This window comes from Pteropus medius, unplaced genomic scaffold (assembly GCF_902729225.1).
Source record: "Pteropus medius unplaced genomic scaffold, Ma_sr-lr_union100, whole genome shotgun sequence".
In the NCBI taxonomy this organism is placed as follows: domain Eukaryota; kingdom Metazoa; phylum Chordata; class Mammalia; order Chiroptera; family Pteropodidae; genus Pteropus; species Pteropus medius.
Genome location: NW_024349801.1, coordinates 4,406,212 through 4,425,901, shown reverse-complemented (window position 1 = coordinate 4,425,901; position 19,690 = coordinate 4,406,212). Strand labels below are relative to the sequence as shown.

Below are 19,690 nucleotides of genomic sequence, written 5' to 3'. Positions count from 1 at the left end.
CCCCCGTTCAGGATCCCACGTTGCACTGAGTCGCCATGTCTCAGAGCGGATGGTGGCTCATTTGCTTGGTGACGCTCCACCCTTGACACTTTTGCAGAGTGCAGGCCGGTTATGTTGCAGAATGTCCCTCGGTTTGGGTTCGTCTGGCACATCTTCACTTTTCGACTTGAGTTCTGTGTGTTTGGCAGGAAAATCGCAGTTCTCAGTACAACTTGGCAGGCAGCACGCCAGCGGAGCTCCTCAATGCTTTACATGTACTAACTCAGATAATTCTCAAGACTACCCCACGATGTAGCTTATTATTCTTCTTTTTAGATAAGGAAACAAAGGCACAGAGAGGTTAACCCACCTACCCAAGGTCACATAGCCAGTAAGTGGCAGAGTGGGGATTTGAACCCCAGCTGCCCAGCTCCAGAGCCCATGCTCTTGACCACCATGCTCTACTTCTCTTTTTATTATTATTATTATTATTATTATTATTATTATTATTATTTATTATTATTTATGCCTACAGCACCTGGTCTTCCTAGGTGGTCTCCTATCCAAGTACTAACCAGGCCCGACCCTGCTTAGCTTCCGAGATCAGACATCGGGCTTGTTCAGGGTGGCGTGGCCACAGACCATGGACTGTGGCTCCAGTAGGCGCGAACCCAGGACCTTCTGCGTGTAAAGCAGACGTGCTAACCGCTACACTAGGGAACCACATCCATCTACATCTCTTAAGGCAGATGTGGTGACATGGCAAAACCCGTGAGGGTGGACCGCACGGCCCGAAGTTTGGGTAACCCTCGACTCAGCCATGTCTGCCTCCAGACCCTCTGCTGTGGTAAAGAAGAGGAATAAGAGGTGTTTGTGTTGGCTGTTTTGAAATATTCCAGAAGTCACACACCAGCCTGTAGTGCCTCTGTGGTCCCAAGGCTGCCAAGCACAGCGGGAGTGGCCTCTATCTCCAGCATCTTGCTGTGCCACCAGCACGAGCCTTCTTCCCAGGCTCCTCCAGGCTGCCCCGGTCTCTCTCTGTTGGCTTCTCTGACCGTCTCTCACTGCCCCCCTCTCTCTGTTGCTGCCTCTCTCTCTGTCTTCTCATTTGGACTCGCAGCTCTCGGCCGTTTCCCCCGCTGGCCTTCTCTCAGGAGGCCAGGGCTGAGAGCTCTGCCGAGCCCTCTTCCGAGCAGACACGACCGGTTATGTACCCAGCCGAGAGGAGACCTGGGTTCTTTGCAGCCTCAGCCCTCCCCTTCAGAAGTTTCAGGATTTGGGATGTGGACGAAGGCCACTTTCTGGAAGAAAGGCAAGCAGGTTTGGGGTCTGTCTACATTTTAAAAACTCAGGCCTTGCCCAGGCATCGTTTATCTCCAAGAGAGTGGAGCGGGTCCCTCCACACATTCCAGGGTAGCTCAAGAATGCTGCTCCCGCAGCCCCGGCCTGGGGAAGTCTGGTGGTAATCTGATGGGATGCAAGGCAGACAGGGCTCCCCACCACGGAGGACAGGGAGAAAGGGGCCAACTGCTGTCCTAGCTTCATACTCCCCATTCTGGGGAAGAACCCAACTCTTGCCTCTATTCTTCTCCTGTATTATGAATAGTCCCAAATTACATCAGTTAATGCTTTGCTTGCTGCCTGCTACTATAGTTATCCTAGGATATCTGGGAAGGAGGGGGAGGATGAAAATGTGAGTTAAGAAGGGAGAGGGGGAGTGAGGAAGAGGGAGAAAGGAGAAGAAAAGGAGAACATGAGAAAGACAGAGAAAGAAGACAGTGGAGCTGGAGGTGACCAGGAGCAGGTGGAGAGACAGCTACACTTACACAGGTGCAAAGACACTGCAGACAGTGTCAGGGGGAGACCTAGAAAGAGAGAGAAGGAGAGAAACAGAGGGAGACGGAGACTGTGACAGCCAGCTTCCGGGTGCACCAGGATGGGGGCAGCCCTGGAGGAGCGGAGGGGGCTCCCTGTCTGAAGGTTAAGCAGCCCATCTGAGAATGTCTCCTGACCCTCCCAGGACCCTTATTCTGCCCCGCCTGGGGTAGCCGGTGGGAACCTGTGTTGTGGGTGCACAGAGAATGGGCGTGTGAGTGTGCTCGGGCCCATCTGGGGGCTGTGTATACATGAGTGTGCATCCTGACACTCCCTTCCCTGGGGGAGCCCCTTCTCTCATCCTGAGAACCGTCCCTTCCTCCTGGAAGCCTCTTCTCGGGGTCCCACACGAGCGAGTCCTGGGTGGCAACAGGGCTCAGGGGCTGCGATGCCTCAGCCCAAGCAGAGGGCTGGTGTCTGAGATGCCCCGACGGCCTTAAGTGACCTCCACCTCAGTGTGTTACAAAGGACTCTGATCCCAGCCTGTGTGATGCTTGTCACAGGGCATCGGGGGTGGAGCCCTCGGGATAGTCACTTCCCTCTCCAGGCCTCAGTTTCCTCGTCTGTTGGGGATGCCGGGACTCTCCATGAATACCTTTCCTGCTTTCTTGTATTTGAACCAGGTTATCCATGAAAATAAACAGATAAGCGGGCAAATCCCAGGCGCAGACCTTGGGACGAAATGGGCTCGTCCAAACCCGGCCTCATCACTTGCTAGGTACAGCACTGTCCCAAGCCTTGTTTATCTCATTGTAAAATGGGACAACAAAGGTCCCTACCTGGGGGACGGGGGAACTGAGGATGGCTGAGAGCAGGCCGGTGAGTGCTCAGCGTATCTGGAGCACACCTGGCCTGCACACCTGGCTGACAAGCCCAAGCTCGGTACACAACAGCCCTACTGCCTAGCGGTGTGAGTTTTGTGGTGTGAGGTCCCTGACACGCTGGTAGAGCTGACATCTCAGGGAGACCCTGCAGAAGTTCCCAGGCCTGGAGGAGGCTCGCCTAGCGGCACCGGCTCCTCTCCCTCTCTCTAATCCTCTCGCCTTCCAGGCAGCACCCTGGAGACTTTGTTCTGCATGTGGTTTCTGGGGCACTTCAGCAGCGTTGACAAAACCAGGAAATGCCAGCACGGTTCCCAGAAGCGCCTGGCTCCACGCTGCCCTGGTTCCATCAGCCGAGGCCTGAGACCAAAGCCGCCTGACGCTTCTGACGTCTGACAGCGGGGCTGAGTCCACAGCGGCAGGGGCCAGGCCAGCTTTCCCGCTGTCTTTGCCCCCTGGGAGCCCAGCTGGCTCCGGGCTCCCTTTGAAGCTACTGGGAACTCCGTGCCCAGGGCCTCTCTCAGAGCTCTCAGACAGGATGAGGCTCTTGTCCCAAGAGCACACTCTGGGGGCAACTGGGACTTCCTGAGTCGATGCTTGGCCAGGAACGCAGGGATCAATCTAAGGCCATTCAACAGGTCCAGCCCACCATCATTCATTCATTTACTCATTCATTCATTCATTCCCCCACCTGTAAATGGAGTATTTTCTCTCTCTCTCAGAGATAGCCTTGCCGTCTGTAAAATGGGGGTGATGATGATGCCTATTTCATGGGTTACTGTGAAGATCAAATGAGCTATTTCATGTAAAGTGTCTAGACACGGCAAATGCACACGTTATTACGACATGAGAGGGTGGCCACGTGTTCCGACTGGGACCATGGGCCTCCGGAGGCTCCACCACCCACTGCGTCTGTGACATCAGGCAAGTCCTTAACCTCTCTGAGCCTTGGTTTTCTCACTTGTAAATGGGTATCGCCACAGCACCCACTTTGTAGAGTTGTTAATGATACACAAGTTAATCTTTGCAAAGCATATAGAACAGAGCCCAGCACTGAGTAAGTACTATATCAACCTTTATGAAAACTATACCTATGGGTTCCGGAAAGAGCCAGCACCCAGAGGCCTTGGTCCTCGGTGCAATCTCTCCTTGCTTGAGTGTTTGAGGATATCCATTCTCCTTGTGACGATCAGCTGTGGCTGGGTGGAGTGAGGGCCCAGGGAGACAGTGTGAAAGGAGAAGTAATGCCTGACGCCCCATCCAGAAGACTCTCCGTAACGGCGTTTGATGTCTGAAGAAACCGAAACTCAAGTCGGCAATGTGACTTGCCCAAGGCACCATGGCGAGGAAGTGCTGGGGCTGGGATTCGAACCCTGGCTGTCTGTTTCCAAGACCTGTGGATTCCAGGACCAGGAAGCAAGGAGACTTTGAGCGAGTGGCCGAGTCAGAGAGGTGGGAACCATGGGCTGAGCCCAATTGTTTTGGATGACACAATAAATGATTGACTGCATGTAAGGAATGTGCTAGAGATGGAGTGGGCATCCGTGTTGGTTTTGTTCAGCACTCTAAGGTATCATTAAGGACCTGGTTTCTTTCTTTCTGGTGTGTCAGCTCATTCTCAGATTGGTTTCCCTCTAGTTTACAAAAGGGCTGCAGGAGTTCCAAGTGTCACCTCCACACACTACCCCATTGATAAGGAGAGACAGTTGGTCCCTAGGAGAGGCCTCTTCTTTCTCAGAAGCCTCCAGCAGTCTCCCCATCACATCTCATTGGCCCCAGATGAATCGCTTGCCTATTCCTGGTCCAATCTCTCTGGCCGAAGGAATAACATATTCTGGTTGGTTTAGGTCTGACTTATCTGGGCTGATCTCTTTGATAAGAATTCATACCCGAACCTTGGGGTAGGATCAGCCCTTCCTCCATACCTATGTGTCAATCACAAAGAGGCAGAGGGAAGGGATATTAGGAATACCTCTGCAATGCTCCCCTCGAGCTCTTACCATGTGCCAGGCTTTGTGCCAGGCTTTTTGCCAGGCTCTCGAGGGTCATGGCGAATAAGATGTTAACCTGCACTCTCACGAAGCTCACACCCGGTGGGAGAGACAGACAAGAAAGCAGACACATGCAGTGCGGTGCGATACATACTGTGATGGCGCCTGGAGAAGAAACAGCTGATGCAGCTTGGTAATGGCCAGGAAAGTAGCTTTGGAAGAAAATTTAAACTGAGGCATAGCCAGGGGAAGAGAGGGGAAGGGTGCTTCAGACAGAGAGAGCATCATGTTGAAAGGAAAGTGAATTGGAGGGAGCCTGGTGTGCTCTGGGATTGATTAGCAATGCCTGCTGTAGTGAAGTAAGGGCATGTAAGCCAAGTACTGAAAAAGCGAATTTGCTTCAAATCGACTGACATTTCAGAGTAAATTGGATCTTTATCTTAAAAAAAAAAAAATTATGAATAAGTTCATTAAAAGATATTCTGTTAACACAATGCAATAAACAGGTGCTATATTATTGAATTATACGATTGAAACCTATAGAATTTTATTAACCAATGTACCCCAATAAATTTAATAAAAATATGCTGTTTAATAAAGTTTGATATAATTGCAGCTCTCAGCTAATTCTTAGACCAATGCGTATAGTTGTTTTGCATAACTTTATAACACTTTAGCATAGTGTGGGGCACCACGCATCCAATGACTGAGCAATGCCGGGGTTTAAAGGCCCGGAACTCTTGCTCCGGCAGGGGACTTTCTGAAGGGTCACCTAACCCATGGTGCAGCTGAGGCCTCTCCTGAAACGATAGCCCAACCCAGCTTCTCCCTCCGCCCAGGCCTGCCTCCTTCCCTTCCTTTGCCTTCCCAAGAGGCCTCCCCCCAAAACCTCCTGCAAGCCAGGAGTTGGCCTCCTGGGGTGCCCAACTGGACAATTTCTGAAGTCCCTTGATAGAAGGTGGGTTTTTCTCCTCTCTTGGAGGTGGTGGGGGAGGGGAGGAAGTGAATGCTTCTGAGAGGCAACCGAATCAATCCCACCATGTTTTCCAAACCCAGACCGGATAATCTCAGGCCAAGTCCTGCAGGCTCTAATCTGTTAGTTCAGGGAAACCCAGCACCTTGTGAAAGGCGTTCTATCCGCCCCGCCCCTCTCTCTGTCTCTCTCTGTCTCTCTGTCTCTCCACTATATTTCCTACCGAAGCCAAATTCTTTCCACCTCCACCCTGACCTGGCCAGGCCAATTTTTCCTTAATGCTCAATTTCACCTGCCAATTTGGGAGACAAGAGCCCCCTATCCTGTGGGAGGAAAGCACTGCCTTTGGGAGGCCACCAAGGCCTGCCTTCCCCCAGAGTGCCCACACTGCACACAGGCTCTTCTCAGGGGCTGTTTGGAGAAGGCGCCTGGGATTTCTGAGCCCCACTCCCAGGCAGGCAGGAAGAGCCTTCCTTTTCCCTCACTCCGGCATTTTCTAAGAGGCTTTTCTTATGGGAGTAATTGGAGCAGGCCTCATTTCTCCAGGAATGAGAGCAGGGCCATTTAGCCAGGCTTTATTAGGTCAAACAGAAAATGCCAGGCTTGTCTGGTGTTCTGGAGGCACAGCGTTCTCCTAATGAGAGGCAGGAAAATGGCCGCGCTCCAGCGGGCATACGGAGCAGTGATCCAAGCCTGACCTCCCCAAGCTCAGGCTGTGGGTGCATTCAGAGGAGCCTTCCACCCACTGTCTCTTGGGGGAGAGCTTTCAGATGGCTGAGGAACTGTCCGGGGCCTCCAGCTTCTCTGGGGCAGTCTGCCTCTGCTCTGATCTCTCGGCCTGGAGGGTGGGACCTGGCAGCAGAGTCACTCCTGATGGCCCTGTGTCCCCACAGCCCATCTGGCCAGTTGCGAGGAAGGATCCTGTGGACATTTGCAAGGGCCCTCCTGCCTCTTAATCTTCCTTCATGGGTGCAGTGACCATGTGGCTTCTGATGTGCCGCTGCTCTGGGCACAAAAGACTTGCTAAGTGCGGTTTTGTTCTTCTGGGGGTAATTTCTGCAACTGCCTTCTCTTTGTCACTTGGCAGAGGGCTGAGTTGTGTGGGGACCAGGTAGGTGCTGTGAGCTGAGACTGGGGGAAGGGGCGTTAGAAGATGGGGTGTGCCCTCGGCGGGAGAAGGACAGCCGTCCCTGGCCTTCCTCTCATCAGCTAAGTAGGGGAAAATCTCATTTTCACATGTTGCATCTGCAGTTTTCCATATCATGTTCTAGGTTGGCTGAGGCTGGAAGGAGTAGATAAACATCTACTTTTCCAGAGTCCTAGTCAATTCTGTGGAAAAGCACTCGTAATCCATCAGAACTACGAATCTAAATCATTGAACAGGAGAGGTTTGAACCCGGAGCTTCTGTTTTATGGATCATCCTGTGAAAAAAGTGTCCTAGTTTCTGAGCTGGAAGAGCCTGAGAGAGTCCCAGGAAGTCCCAGGAAGTACCAGAGGAAGTAGGCTCTCGGGAAGGACTAGCTTTGAGTCCTAGAACTGTCATTGACAAGCTAGGTTCCCAGTGCCCCAGATCTCCGTTTCCTGTCTGTGAAATAGGAATGTCAGGGGCACTAACATCCCAGGGTGGAGTGAAGTTCAATGGATAGATGATTGTAAAGTGCTGTTGTGGCTTGGGTCCACTGCTCCTCCCATTCCCCCCAAAAAAGATATGTTCAAATCCTAACCCCCAGTACTTGTGAATGTGACCTTTTTGGCAATTGGGGTCTTTATAGATGTCATGAAGTTAGGACGAGCTCAGATTGGAGTGGAGATGCTCTTAATCCAATCTGACTGGTGTCCTTCCAAGAAGAGAGACAGTTGGACATGGACACATAGGGAAGGGCCATGTAAAGACAGAGGCAGAGCTTGGAGTGGCGTATCCACGAGCCAAGGAATGCCAAGGATAGCCAGCAACCCCAGAAGCTGGAAAAGGCAGAAAAGTTTCTCCCTCAGAGCCTCTGAAAAGGCACCAAACCTGCCTACGCGCTGATCTCAGACTCATGCACGCCCTTCAGAACTGAGAGAGAATACACTTTTGTTGTTTTAAGCCCCTCAGTTTGTGGTACTTGTGTGGCAGCCCTAGAAAACGAACCCAGCGGGTGACCTGGAGCCCTATCCTTCGAGTGACTGTAATTGCATCCAGACTCCACAGTCATGTGGCCTGTTGGTCTTAAGGTCTCAGGGCACTGACTACACTCAAAAGCCATGAGTTCCACCTACAGTCTTCCATCAACCGACAACTGTTCAGGACCTGTCCAGGTTGTCCCCAGGCACTGATGGCCACCTGAGCCTGTTCTTGTGGAAGATTCAAGCCACCTCCCTTGTGGGAGTCTGGGGAATGACACGACGCTGCCATTTGTCAGACAAGAGTCCTGGGAACCCAGAGGCACAACCGCAGAAAAATAAGAATAATGAGCAGTCTCAGTGCCTCTGTTATTTTCCCAGTACGATTGTTACTTTCTCAAACGGGCCTGGGGAAGAAGTAATTCTCACAGATTTTCCCTGTAATGAAGGGTCCCAGGGGTCATTGTCGATCTGGCCCAAGTTCCAAAGCCGCACTGCTCCACACGGCCTCCACGAGCCAAGTGTGGTCGCAGGGCACTTGAAATGTGGCCCGTGCAACCCAGGGGCTGCATTTTTAGTCTTAGTTCACTTTAATTAATGTTAACTTGAAAACGAATACTCAAGTCACCTATTAAGGAAACTCTAAAGCGTGCTTTTGCCAATTTGGTAGGTAAATCGACCTTTTCAACTATACATTTTATAAACGCTGAATACAGATCAAATATTTCCAGTGAAAATCTAGCACCACGTTATGATGTGTAAGGGTAAAATACACACCAGATTTTAAAAACTTAGTGTGAAATAAAATATGTAAAACGTGTCATGTTGATGTTTTGGGTATATTGGGTTAAAAACGTATTATTAAAATTAATGTCCATTGCCTCGTTATATTTTTTATTTTTTACTTTTAAAAAATATGGCAACTGGAAAGTTTAAAATTACACACGTGGTTCACATAATATATATATTTGGCAGCACTCGTCTAGATGGCTAAACTGGAAGTTTGAAGCTGATCTGTTGTTTTAATCTTGACAAATAAAAGGACTCCGTGACCTTGGGAAAGTCCCAGCTCCATTTGTAACCTCAGGTTCCCAATACCAAACTGAGGAGTTTGAACTGGACCAGTGAATTCGGGGTATCGGAGAGAGGCAGAGGAGGTGGGGATTTCAAAACCATCAGATTAGATGACCTTAATTCCTTTCCACTGTGATTCTGTGATTGGGTCTGGGGCTAGCTCAAGCCATTTCCAGTTCAAGGGTGAGCGGATGATGGAATTTACAAGAGTTGCTGGGCACAGTTGTGCAGGCTGTTGACTGCGCAAGAGAACCGTTCTTGATTTGCATGAAATCGAATGTCAAGATTTCTCAGTGAGAATAGAATACGTGCATAGCAGTTTTCACTTTAAAAAGCCCTTGCCTAGAATCTAGATGTTACTACAATAAGAGCCCACTGTTTCCTAAGGCTGCTGGAGAATCTGGAAGGCATTTCTGCAGGGTAAGGAGTAAGTTCACAGATAAGGAGGTGGGGTCGTTGTTGGATATAATGGGCTGAAGAGAGTATTCTCCTTCAGTCTACACTTCACAGAGACTTGAGTCTTCGAAATTGCAGTCTCGGGCCCTCAAAGTTGCAAGCTGCTCCTCCAGAATCCTTGAGACACTCATCCGGATGAGTTCACAGCAGTATCGCTGCTGATGGAGTGTTGTGTTCAGTTGATCTCACCCATCCTAAAATGAGTCCTATGGCACCCATAGGGTTGGCTCATGATATGGTACTCTCCTTCCTGGGCAGAGGAGGATGGCATGCCCCAGCCTCCACATCTAGGTGGGACTAGGTGCTTTGTTCTTGCCAAAGGAATGAAAGCACAAGTGACATGGCCTGGTGGTTAAAACAGTGTACCTTCTCCACCTTCTCTCCCTTCTCTGTTCGCTGGTTGGACAGAGAGAATCTGAGAGAAGAGGCTGGACACCCTGGGGGCACAGAAGGACCCTGGGTCCCTAAGTGAGTGTGTGGAGCAGGCTCCTGGATTATGTCCAGAGTGAAAAGTGAACTTTGTATGATGCCACTGAAATGTCAGAGCCTATTTGTTACAGCAGCTGGCACACTGACTAATACAGTCCTGGGGGAGGGACTGATCCACCTCTGCCCTAAAGTGCTGTACTCCCAGGTCATGGGAATCTAGATGAGTGTCGCCTCAGTGAAAACATCCAGGCCTCTCCAAACTGGCCTGACATCCCCTGCAGAGCTTTCTCGTGGCCAGGAAAGGAGGAAAGTTCCTGGGCTTCCTGTCCCTGCTCCCCATGATTCAGCACCCCCTTCTCGTCTCCAGCCGGCCCTTTTTCTCCACTTGCGGGTAAATAGGAGCTGCTGGTCAGAAGCTGGCCAGGAGCCGAGGCGTTTTCTCTACATGGGAAAAAAAGAAAATAAGGTTATAAGTTCCGAGTTGTGGAAACCACCTAGAACTCCGAAGCCGTTTTGCTCAGCATTGTCCTTATGGAGTCTCAGAGGGACTGCTGGCCGACGAATGCCATGATGATCATCTTCCCTTGGCCTTGAGGCATTTCTCTCCCTTGGGGTCCTTATTTGGCACAAGAAGGAAGGATGGAGGATGCTGGAGGCTTCTGGACTTCCCAGTGTGCAGGAGTCTGGAGGGAGCTGGGGAAGCGGGGTGGGGTGGGGTGGGGAAGGAAGAACTGGGCGGGCCAGAGCGAGATTCCTAAAGGATCACCATTCCATGGCAGGGGGCTTTGTGGGGGGTCTCTCCCTCCAGCCAGCATTTCAGCTTCCAGCGGGGGCATAAGTGTAACTGACGTAGATGCAATAGAACTGTCAGTGTTGTACAAAAGCAGTCACATCAATTGTGGAGCACGTGTCAAAGTTGGGAAGGACACTCTGCAGGCCCAGTGACTCACCCCGCCCCACGTCCTTAGTAGATGATGGAGTTAGGATCTTTGGATTCTATAACCCATACTGCAAAGAAAACAAATATGCAAATGTCTTCTTCTTCAGTTAGAAAAGAAGTGCATGTTTGTGCAAATTCAGCCAACGCTAAAGTTTATAAAATATGGCACGTTTAGAACATGACCGCCACCTTCTTTGATTCTCCCCTCACTGTCAGGTGGGATCTATGTCTCCACCTCTTGCATCCATGATCACTTGGCCAAGAGAGTTAGCAGCTATGAGGCAGCCTGAGAGCTAGCAGCTTCCACCTGGCTCTATCAGGATGCTCAGTTGGAGGGAAGCCGGTCATCGTATAAGATGTCCAGCTTGCCCAAGGCTGTCCTGCTGGAAGGGCTACCTTGGGTGCTCCCACCCACAGCCCAGCCGAGCTCCCAGATGACTGCCAGCATCAGCTGCTCGCCATGCGAGAGGGCCAGCTTGGACATCCAGGCCATTTGACATCTGAATCTGGAATTTTATAGGAGCCTAAGTCTTTCCCCCAACTCCTTTGCATGTGGAGCATACGAGTGTTCATCTATTCACTTATAACTTTGTTTTTATAATGAATGTTTTCTCAGTACCTTCTCTTAGCCGAAATTTTGTGCCAGATGTATTTTTAAATCCATATTTCTTTTGGATTTTAGGAAAGCAATATGGTGTTTATATGGTGATTCATTTGACATCTTTAGTGGGTTCTATTCTTTTATATCTCTGTTTTTTCAGTGGAACATGATTTTTCATGCTAAGTGGAATAAATAGTCCTATTAACCTTGAGTCAGATCAGGTCAGGTCTGCCATCAAATGAATTTGCACCAAATTTACAAAACAAAAGAAAGCAAAAAACAACAACAAAAAACACCAAGTTCTTTTCAGAGCTTTTGGGCTTTGAAATTGTGGACAAGGATGGAGAACTGTGTTGATTTTTATGGCTCCCATCCAATATGGAAAGTGAGAGTGATTTCCCCTTTATCTTGGTGACATGCAGCTTCCCTTCTAAATTCAATTTTAAGTTACAAAAAGTTAGTTGAAAGAAATATATTAAGTGAGCAAAAGATACAAATGGCATGCAGAACCAGTACAAGTAATGATGATTTTACTTGAATGACCTAAATTTGGGGCACACAGATCTAGCCCAGTGACCATTCTGACGCGGAGGGAGGAATGCTCCCATATTGCCTTTCTATAATCCATTCTGTTCTGTAGGAAATCATAGTTAATACTTATAAAGTACTAATTTTATGCAGGCATTCTTCTTTCAATATACTAACTTATTCAAGTCTCATAATAGCTCTGTGAGGAAGGTGCTTTGTTATTATCTCTTTTTGGTAGATGAGGACCTTGAGATGCCGAGATGAAATAACCTGTCTAGAATTATTGCCTAATAAGTAGTAGGAGGAAATGTGGGTACTTCACCACCACACTCTATCTAGCTCCCCTCAGATGGGGGGAAAGAAGCATCTGTATCAGGGTTCAGCTAGAAAGGCAGAAGGAGTAGGAACTACAGATATAGGTATAAATATACATACACATATAGGTAAAGATATACAGATGAATAGTTATAGATACATAGATGGATGGATGAATGGAGAGAGAGATGGATAAATCCATCACAAGGCACTGTCTGATGACTGCAGGGCAGGCAGTCAGGACTGGAGATGACAAGCAGGCTGGTGCCGGTGGGCCTGGGTGAAGCTTGTGCAGGTGGCAGACATGAAGGAAGGAGGATCCAGAGATTCTGGAGAGCAACCAAAGACCCCGCAACCGTTTGAAGTCTCTCCTCCAGGGAAGACCTACATCCTTTCATAAAGACCTTCCTACTGATTAAGCCAGGCCGACCCGAGATAATCTCCCTTTAGATTAATTTAATACAAACCTGATAGGGACTTAAATCACATCTGCAAAATCTCTCGCCAGCAGCACCCAGACGAGCATTTGAAGAGTAACCGTGAGAACGTGGACGCCACAAAATGGTCGCAGCCTCCCTTCCGTCCTTATGGCTCAAAGAAGACTCTCTGGGGCAATTGCTTCTGGCTCCCGACTCTGGGCCTCCATGGCTTGCAGCAAAGCCAGCCTCCTCCCTTAGCGCCCGGCACAGGCTCCACACAGAGCTCTGCTCAGAGGCATTCCCTCCCTTAGCCAGCATTCATGCATCTGCTCCGGCCTGTGGCCCAGGGCCCAGGGTTGGTGTGAGAAGCAGAAGGCACTGCCACTGCGGTTTTGTGTGCATTGTCTGGTGTGAGTCTGGGCACATCAGCTCTCTCGCCTTCCAAGGGGTTCTTTAGGTTCAGGAAGATCTTCTAACTTTTCATTCAAGGTTTGGTCAGGCCACATTTTTAAAAACGTGCTTTAAACTTAATTTTGTTATCAAAATACAGTGCACATACAGAAAAACAGCACATCCTAAGTGCAACACGCAGTGATTATCACTAAGTGTGCACACCTGTGATACCGGCTCCCAGGCGAAGGGATGGAATATGACCTCACCCGCAAAGTCCCCGCCGTGCCTCATTCCCACAATGATCCTTTCCCAGGAGCCACTATGCTAACCGCCGTCACCACAGAGCAGTTTGGTTTGATTTGGGGCTTTATGGCCATGGAGTTGTATAGCGTATATATGTCTTTGTCCAGCTTCTTTTGATCATAATTATGTTTGTGAGTGTGTGACTGTCAGTATTTCATGTTCATCGCTGTATAGTATTCCACGGCGAGAATATATTCAAATTCACTTCTCTATTTTACCGTCGATAGGTGTTGGGGTAGGGCAAGCACAAATGTTCTCGCATGTGTCTTTTGGTGAGCACACATCCCTCCTGCGGTTAGAGAAAGGCCCAGAAATAGCATTGCTGGGTCCAGGTCAGGGTATTTGATCAGTTTCAGTCGGTTCTGTGGACTGTCAACTTTAAAAGTCTCTCCTAAAGCCTTGCCATTCTCATTGCTTTGAAAACCTGCCTGCCTCTTATTACGAATAGGCAGTTTTAAAAGGATTTTTTCTTCACAGCTTTTAATAGCCATGAAATTCTTGGTGACATAAAATACACTCCAAAGGGGATAAAAAGAGAAGCGTGCGAGTTCTTGTTCAAATAAATAGCCTGTCTTTGGGTTGAAAGGGAAGTCTGTTCCACTTACCTCAAGCTTTGTTCTGTCGCACCTTATTTTAATGCTTATTTCTCAGCCCTTGAGTAAAACTGGGGGACCCTGTCAAATAATGTAACGTTTCTTTCATTTTTATTCTTTTGGCGGGTACTGGCTTCCACGGGCTTCCGACGAAGTTTCCATGGGTCAGTGGGACATGCGCAGGGCAGTTTCTTTGCTCAGCATCTTGGTCGCACGCGCAGCAGAGATGGAGTGCTCCTCTTTCATTGTATAGGCGGGGAGGCGAGGGGCAGGGCTCAAAGTTATTTGCCAAGGGATAGATTCCAGGTGTAAGCCCAGGTTTTTCTGATGCCAAGGACCCTCCCTTTGTAAAAAGAAACCCCTCAACTGCAGTGTAATATACACGTGGGAAAATGCACAGAGATAAGGGTCACCTCAGTGGCGTTTCACAAACTGAATACAGTTCAGTAACCAGCACCCGGTCACAGTACAGAACCTGACCCCCCACCTGCAGCCCCCTAGTGTCCCCTTCTGCTACCCGCTCCCCAGGGGCAATCCCTCTCTTGACCTCTAACAGCACAGCCTAGTTTCCCTGTTTTTGAAAACCACACAAATAAAATCATGGAGCACTTACTCTTCCTTGTCTGGCTTCTTTCTCTCAGCATTGTGTTTGTGAGAGTCATTCATGTTGTTGCTTGTAGCAGCGGTATGTTCATTTTCATTGTTCTAGAGTATTCCATTGCATTTATTTACCGATCCTGCTGTGGACTGGTATTTGGGTGGTTTCCAGTTTGGGGCTATTAATATTAGTACTACTGTGAACATTCTAGAATGTTCCTTTGGCGAATATATGGGTGCATTTCTGTGGGGTATACATAGAAGAGTGCAATTGTCACGTGCAGGGAACAGCACTTATGCTCAGCGGTAGTAGACACTGTCATTCACTGTTTTTCAAAGTCATTGGACCCATATGAACTCCCATCTCCAACATAGGAGATTTCAGGATTTCTTGCAATGTCCTTCTTTTTAGGTTTTCAGACACTTGGGTGAGTTCTTTCCCTTTGAGTCTTCTAAACCGGGGACTTCTAGTCCAGCCAGGATCCCGGGATGTGAGGATCTGGCAGAGTCCACATACTCAAGGACTTAGGGTTTCAAGTGACCCAATAATCTCCCCACGGTTATCTCTGCTCACTCACCCCATGACCCAATTATCTCCACAATCCAAATTCCTGACTCTTAAGTGGAGCTGGGTCTTTGATCTTCCCTCCAGGGAAGATCTGAGCTCCCAGGGATGCCCTGGTGTCTGGACCAGGCTGGGAGATGACTAGAGTCCTATGTCTTCTGCAAAACGGACTCCCTGGGGAAACTGTCAGGGGCGGTTATCACGGGGCAGCTGCAAGTCCTCTCTGCAGTCTCGCCTTCAGAGCCCGGGAGCTCCATCAAAGGGCTTCTTCTCTTCTTATCTGAGTGGCAAGGCGGGAGGCAGTGAGGGGCGCCTGGGTCTTGAAGGGCAAACCTTCAATAACTCCGTCAAGTCACATATCCGGGGACCCACCACGAGGGCCCAGGGCTGTGCCGGGGGCTGGATACTGTGACAAGAGAGACCTCCCAACTGTGTGAAGTTTGCAGGGCTGAGGCTGAAGGAACAGAGCCCAGGCAGATGCATGTTTCATAGAGAGCTGAGGACCTTGGAGCAGGCAAAGTTTTCTTCGGCGAGATCCAAACGACACTACCGTATGAGACAAAGGTGGTACAATGGAATTCATCGGAATTTAAAACTTCCGCTCATCAAAAGTCATCATTAAGAAACTGAAAAGACAATCCACAGACTGGGAGAAAAATATTCAGAATACACGTGTCCGATAAAGGAAGCAAATCCAGAATATACAAAGAACTCCCATAAATCAATAAAAATAGGAAAAAGACAAACAACTGGGTGAAAAACTGGGCAAAAGCTTAGAACTGGCACTTCCATAAAAGATACGAAATGTCTCAAAAGCATATAAAAATATTACCAAACATCATTACTCACCAGAGAAATGTGAATCAAAATCGCAGAGGTACAGTTCATGCCCGCCAGGGTATCAAGGGTTGGAGATGCGCAGAGCAGCTGGGACTCTCATATGTGGCCTGTGGGGTCTAAAATAATACAAGGACGTGGAGAAATGGATTCAGTAATTCCCCTCCTAGAAAGATGGCCAAGAGAAACGAGTGCATAGGTCACCGAAAAACTCATAGTAGCTCTATTGATAATAGCCCCACACTGGAAATAACCCAAGTGTCCATCGGTAGTGAATGGGTAAACCAACTGTGGCTATTCTGACAATGGAATACTGCTCAGCACCAGAAAAGTTTGCAGTATCGATATAGGCAACAGCATAGGAGAATCTCGAAAATCTATGTGCCCATAGCAATGAACACTGGGCCATGGCAATGACCATTGGGCCCATGGCTATGACCGCTGGGCGACCTGGCCAGGTGGGCAGCACTGTTGTCCCCCCAACCCTGTAGCTCACTGAGGTGGCCTGTGCTGGCTCTGACGGAAGAGTGCTTTGTTCTGCCCAGGCCTGACCACTGGTGGATTTGTGACACCATGTTTGTGAGCGAGTCAGACCTCGAGCTGAATGTGGGCACCCTGCTTTTGGGAAAAGAAATGATGACTCTATGACAGGGGTTCCCAGCCCCCTGACAGTGGACTGGTACTGGTCCATGGCCTGTTAGGGACTGGGCCGCACAGCAGGAGGCGAACTGTGGGTGAGTGAGCGAAGCTTCATCTGTGTTTGCAGCCGCTCCCCAGCGCTAGCATCACCGCCTCAGCTCCACCTCAGATCGTCAGGCATTAGATTCTCATAGGAGTCCCCGGTGCCAAAAAGGTTCGGGACTGCTCCTTGGGGAGGTAGGTCTGTTCTTATCCCCACCGTCCCCATGAGGAAGTGGAAATTAGGAAACCAGCCCATCCATCTCCCAAGCCCATGCTCTGGGTCTCTGTGTCACCTTGACCTTTGGCCTATTCCAGGGAGGGCAGCGGGGTGGACATCCGGCCCAGCTCCGTGTGGGAAGAAGCCTTGGACCCTGGGGGTGGGGGATGGTCTCGGGTTCCCAGGAGGGAGAGGCAGGGAGGGCTGCCCTGTGGACTTGGCAGGGTGAGCCCGCTCAGGTGGAGCAGGCTGGCGACAGCAAGGGCTTGGCTTGGAGCAGGGACCACCGGCCTGGGCGTCTGGGGAGCTGGCCGCAATGCCTGTCTTATTCTCGGTCAGCTTTGAGAGTGACATCCCCCTTGCCCCATACCTCCTGAGCCTTAGTGACAATTGTAATGATGATAGCGATGGTGACATTCATCACAACCAGGCACCATGGTCCTCACACTCTGTTCACGTACTTCACTCCCGGGCCACCGGCAAGTATTTACTGAGTACGAACGACCTCAGCGACTGTGTGGTTTCCTACTTAAGGGCATTTGCTATCAGCTTTGCTGCTTGTCAGCTGTGTGACTTGTCAGCTGTAAGACATGTAACCTTGTGTCTTCATCTGTACAATGGGGATTATGAGAGCAAAAAATGCTCCAACACATTCAAGTGCACAGGCAGTGCCTGAAGGGGCTGGAGCTCATTGAGGAGAGTGATTCCGACGGAGGTCCCTCATTCCTGTGTGCCAAGCCTGGTGTTGGGGAGCCCCCTCCATGAGCTCCCGGAGGGCCGCAGAGCACAGCATGAGGGACACTGCCTCCAATCCCTCAGAGCATCTGAACCTCATAGGTTCTGTTGCCTGTCTATGAAATGAAGCAACGGGGGTGACCTGAGAGGCTGAAATGAGATCCGTGAGCTTAGTCCAGAGCCCCGCTGTGGGAACAGCTTCACGGATGTTTCTTACTATGCGCCCAGCCATCATTAAACATGATCCATCGTAGCAGTAAAACGCGGGGGAGAAAATAGCAACAAAAATTCAACCAACAAATATTTGTTTGTGAGGTCAGTCCCTGGGGCCAGCACACGCCCCAGCTGTGGGGAGGGAGCTTCTCCTCCTGCCAGTTAATCTCCGTTGATGGTTCACACTCCTCTCCCACCTTCTGTGTGGGCACATTTCTCAAAACCCTCAGGCCCTGCTGAGTCTCCGAAGGTCAGATAAAAAGGCTCCGAGCTCTCCCTTTGGATAAAAAGGTGCTGATTCTTCACATAGCTTCGCAGAAAAAGCTGGTCTTTTTAAGGTGTGTTTATGGGATGGTTCCAGAACCTGTCTAATGGGCAAAGCTGCAGCTTGGCCTCAGGCCTATTCTTTGAGCATCAATTCTGTGCCAGGCACAGAGCCAAGCATGTGGGACGTGCAGCCATGAAGTCCCAGCCTCATTCTTGAGTGTTCGCCATGGGACCTCCCAGACTTCTGTGGGGCCCACCAACACAAGACACAGGGCACAAAGCAAGACAGCAGAAAGGGGCTGAAAAAAGATACTACCAGACTCTGTTTCTGCAACACCCGGATTCACCCACATTCCCATTTTTGGCCACATGAAATCAGATTTCTCCTTTTGAGATTTACACCTGCTCTGAGAAAATTGCAAGGCTTGTTCAAAGGCCTATGGGGAGACACTTGGGTAGGGTAGCCCTTGATGTGTTCTCTGGGCATGTGAGGTCAGACGGCTGTAAGAACATGGAGGGTGGTGGGGCTTTGTCCTGGGGTCTTCCGCAGTGATAGCATTGCAGTTGGATGTGCATGTGCACGCATGATCCATATCGCACACCATCATTCAACACATCTTTCCAGACCACTGTTATGGCCTTCGAGCATGCATCTCCGACCTTTAGCATGCAGCTCCAGGACCAAGTTCAAGTCCTTTAGCTTGGCATCTCGAAGGTGATGCCTTCCATTTCAGCCAGGTTGACCTACAGCCCCCCTTCATTGATTATGCACCTCTCCAATAGCAAGGAATACCCTCTCCCTCCTTGCCAGCCCCGTCGAGGCTTAACACAAAGCATCTGTTGGCTGGGACTTCCCTTAACCATTGTTTCAGCATCTTTTCCTCCAAATTCCTGTAGTGCCTCACATATCTTTCCTGGTGACATTCCTATTTGTGTATGTGCCTGTATTCCCCTGCGTGGACCGTTGCTCTCCCTGCCTCCACATCACCAACAGAGTGGTTTTCTTTTCTTTTTTTCTTTGTTTTAACGCCTACAGCACCTGGTCTTCCTAGGTGGTCTCCCATCCAAGTACTAACAAAGCCCGATCCTGCTTAGCTTCCGAGATCAGACGAGATCAGACGTATTCAGGGTGGTATGGCTGTAGACCAGAGTGGTTTTCAATAGTAAGCCTTATCGTGTTACTCCCTTGCTTAGTAACCTCCCATGGCTCCCAAGATAGAGTGCAAATGTCTTAATGAGATATCCCAAGCTCTCTCAGTCTAACCTAAGCTTCCCTTTCCAGTTTCATACCTTGCCATTGCCCCTGGCCATTCAGCCTACATTTCAGCCCCACCTTAAACCCGCCCGTATTTAGGTTATTTCTTTCAGCTGGACAGCTCTTTCTTTATTCTCTACTTAGAAAAAGTCTTGCTTTTCCCTCTAAGCCGGTGGTTCTCAACTAAGGTTAATTTTGCTCCCCAGGGACATTTGGCACTATCTGGAGACATTTCTGTTTGTCACAAATTGGCGGTATGTGTGTTAGTGGTCAAAGCCAGGAATGGTGCCCGACATCCTACAAGTCCCCTTGACAAGAAGTATCTGGCCTCTAATGACAACCATGCTGAGGCTGAAGAACCCTGTGCTAAGCCCATCAAATGCCATGTCTCCTCGGTGAAGCCCCGTCAGGCCCACCAGGCCTCAGCATCCCGCCCTCCCTGCTCTGGCCTGAGAAGCCAGATCTTAGGTGATGGGACTGAGAGCTCTGCCGCTCGGGCAGCAGTCAGGCGGGGATGGGTCCAGCGCCC

The 19,690-nt window shown here is 49.7% G+C and overlaps 2 pseudogenes; both read right to left on the bottom strand.

Annotated features, from left to right (window-relative positions):
• Positions 1–505: 505 nt before the first annotated feature.
• On the bottom strand, positions 506–621 carry LOC120581012 (uncharacterized; annotated as a pseudogene).
• Positions 622–18,933: 18,312 nt separating this feature from the next.
• On the bottom strand, positions 18,934–19,052 carry LOC120581122 (uncharacterized; annotated as a pseudogene).
• Positions 19,053–19,690: the final 638 nt, after the last annotated feature.